We start from the raw sequence: 3,739 nt of genomic DNA on the forward strand, positions 1-3,739 counted from the left end.
TTCATTAACTAAAAGTAGTATAAATTGTGCCTTAGTCATGATCTTATTGCAAAGAAGAGACACCATAACCAAGGCAAATCTCACATAGGAAAAACTTTTACTTAAGATGGTTTACAATTCAGAGTCTTGGTCCCTTATAGCAATGGCATGGTAGCACACAGGTAGGCATGGTGCTGGAGAGGCAGCTGAGAGTCCTACATCTGGATCCGCAGGCAGCAGAAAGAGAATGATGCACACTAGGCCTGGTTTGAGCTGCTGAGAATTCAAGGCCACCCCTAGTGGCACACTTCCTCCAACAATGCCATACCTAATCCAAGAAGGACACACCTCCCAGTAGTACCAGTCCTTATGAGACTATGGATCCACTTTCATTTAAACTACACAAACTGTGATAATTTATCATCTTGCAAAAACATATTGTATTCCAATCAGAGAACTAAAGATTGAAATTTTGACTAAGTAACAAGAGCAATCAAAATAGTCCTCTGTAATATGAAATCAGTAGGATAATAAACCCTAAAAATTCCATGTTGAGCTCTTTACAGAAAACTATACCATACAGAAGGGAACTGTGCAGCACCCAACAATAAGGACTACTCTAACCTAACAGTGGCTATGAAATGCATAGAGAAGTATGAAATGCTAAAACATTTTGTGATTCTTGTAGAAGACTCTACTGTAAAGGACAAATTATTGAATTTCCGTCAATTATACCCTCATATGATGTCTTCTCATTTTAAATGACTTATCATATGTTATTGATTAACAACAATTATTCAAAATATTGGATATTATATGATTGAAACTTTCTCCAATTAAAATGAAGCATTTTACTTTGTTGCTGTTTGTAAAATGATTTAATTGCTTTTAGTGGGATTTTTTCTTTACATTAAGTTTGGGTGTTTGCTAGAACAGTTAGCACACATAAATCCACAATATTTACTATACATACATTAGCAAACTTTTCTATCTTCTTATATAATATTTTATTGTTGCCTTAGCACAGGATACCATAACTTTACCATGGACATCTGTATATAGATATAAATATATATCTGTTTACAGTTATTATCCTGAAGTAAATGTGTGAACCAAGCTAAGAAAGTGAATTTAGAAAACACAAAAGTGAGACATTTTTATATTCATTTTTTATTCAGAAAATTACTCTGAACCATGTTTTTCACAGCCATCAGGACGTCTTTATTCCTAAAGCTGTAGATTATTGGATTGAGTGTGGGTGTCAGGATGGTATAGAATATTGCCAGGATCTTATCCTGGCCCGGAGTGTGGTATGAGCGAGGTCTCATATATGTGAAAATAAATGGGCCATAGTACATTATCACTACAACCATGTGGAAGGAGCAGGTGGAAAAAGACTTTTGCCGAGCTCCTGATGACTGCATTTGGAAGACAGTGAGGAGAATTTGCACATAGGATATAGAAATCATGGAAAATGAAATCAGCAGGAAAATCATGCCACTCACATAAACTCCTCGTTCATAGTTGTGATGTGTCTACACATGACAACTTCAACATGGCAGGGACTTCACAGAAAACGTGATCAATGGCCCTCGAGTGGCAGAAGGGAAACGTGGAGTGCAAAAGCTGTGTGGACTGTGGAGTTGAGAACCCCACAAGCCCAGGAGCCCACAGCCATCATCCCACTGGAGTTGTCCCTCATCAGCAAGGGGTAACGAAGTGGGTGGCAGATGGCCACATATCGGTCATAGGACATAACTGCCACGAGAAGGCACTCACCACCTAGCAAAGTGAGAGACAGGAATATCTGGAAGCCACAGCTGCAAAGGAAATAGTTCTGCTCCGGAGAGAAAGTTGGCGATCATTTTAGGCACGATGTTAGAAATGTGCAAGATATCCATGAAAGAGAGGTGCCTGAGCAGGAAAATACATTGGGTGTGTGAGTCGAGAATCCCTGCGGATTAGGAGGATCATGAGGGTGTTTTCTATTATGGTCATATTAAAAATGAAAAATATAAATGAGAAAAAACTAGCTTGTCTGGGAAGAAGAGAACAGTCCCAAAAGAATGAAGTCACTTGCTGGATGTGTGGTTTCGTTGTCCTATCATGTCTCCTCCAATTTTACCTACGAAGAGACGGTTATTTTATTATGAAAAAGCTGTTAAGTCTAAGTCTTAGACTCACATATATATATGGTTTACATAATACAATTAGCTCATGCATAATTTATATCCACACCAAGTGCCTCATAGAGGGTTTCAGAGGAGATGTACAAGTACATTTTTTGTTCTAACAAATTATAAAATTGAGTGTGGAATAGACCTCTTTATATTTTAGAACTCATAGCTGCAATTACTTGCATATGCTTTGCATAAGTCCAGTCATTTCTTAAATATACCTTTCACAACTGAACATCCTGTGTAAGCTCCACTGGAGATTTCTTTGGGTGGGGCTCTCCCTAGAACCTGCACATTGCAAAACCATCCATTAATTAACTGTGTATTCCAACTAAAACACAGACTTTCCTAATATTTTGCATTGCTCCACCTTAAAATCTTGGATATTAAACAGTAGGCTCTAGTTATGAAAGAAAAGAATGAAGAATAATAGCAGTGTGAATTGTGTAGGTGATTCTGTGCTGTTTAACACCATGAAGGAAACTGCCCAAGATAAATTGTAGACACATTCAATACTTCTTTCAAATGACTCTGTAATTAAACATCAGTGTGTGTGTGTGTGAGAGAGAGAGAGAGAGAGAGACAGACAGACAGACAGACAGACAGACAGACAGACAGACAGAGACAAAAACAAAGATGTGGGCAGAGATTCTCCATAGATCTAAAAAGCTCTTTTTCATGAAAAGTTATTAAGGATCTTTAACTTATATAATTAATTATTAATGCAGTTAGTTATTAATAATTCATAAGTATCTTAGCTAATTTCCACCTGGGAGGCCCCATATAAGACTTGTTGCTCTTACCCACTTAGTCAGGCTGTGCATAGCTCATTACTCAGCAATGTCCCACTAAGTTCACTTTGAAGTTACTTCCTAGCTTTAGGCACAGCTATAGATCAAACTCTTATAGACTACATAAGCTTTATATTGCTTTCTATCATTTGCTTTTATTTTATTTATTTACTATTGTGTACATGCATTCATACATGTGTATACATGGTGTGGGAGTACACACATGCAGCAGTCAGCATATCAGTTCTTTAAAGTCAGTTATGTCTTTCTGTGTTTTAAAAACTATTTATGGCATTATTATATAATTAATATCGTTTCCTTTTCCTATTTCTAAATCCCTCCTTTCTGTTTTTCAAATCCATGGCCTCTCTTTTCATTAATTGTAGTGGGGGGGTTAATAAGTGCTCAGTCTGTATGGTACCTGTGTGTTTGTCTTTATAGCTGACCATTTGGTATTTGGAGAAGACCGTTTCTCATGCTCTCAGCATTCCTTACTTGTCCTATAATTCTTTCTCTAGGGCCCAGTCCTCCTGGGATTTCTCCTGTCCGCAGTAGCATGCCTATTGGTGCTGTCTTGTTTCCTTCCATTTTTTACATATGTTCCTAGGATCCAGCTAGGATCACCAGGTTTGAGTGACAAGTGCCTTTACCTGTTGAGCCATCTACCTGTCCTCAACTAAGTAGTTATGGCAGGTCTTGTTTTATACACCAGATGCTCATTAACTTAAAATTTCTTAGATTGCATTTTCACTTTACTGCCCGATGTATATTCTCCAGATAAAGTATGCAAAC

At 37.6% G+C, this 3,739-nt stretch overlaps 1 pseudogene; it reads right to left on the reverse strand.

Moving 5' to 3' along the window:
- Window positions 1-1,142: 1,142 nt before the first annotated feature.
- On the reverse strand, window positions 1,143-3,505 carry LOC127193228 (olfactory receptor 2AJ1-like; annotated as a pseudogene).
- Window positions 3,506-3,739: the final 234 nt, after the last annotated feature.

Source organism: Acomys russatus, chromosome 8 (genome assembly GCF_903995435.1).
Source record: "Acomys russatus chromosome 8, mAcoRus1.1, whole genome shotgun sequence".
Classification (NCBI taxonomy): domain Eukaryota; kingdom Metazoa; phylum Chordata; class Mammalia; order Rodentia; family Muridae; genus Acomys; species Acomys russatus.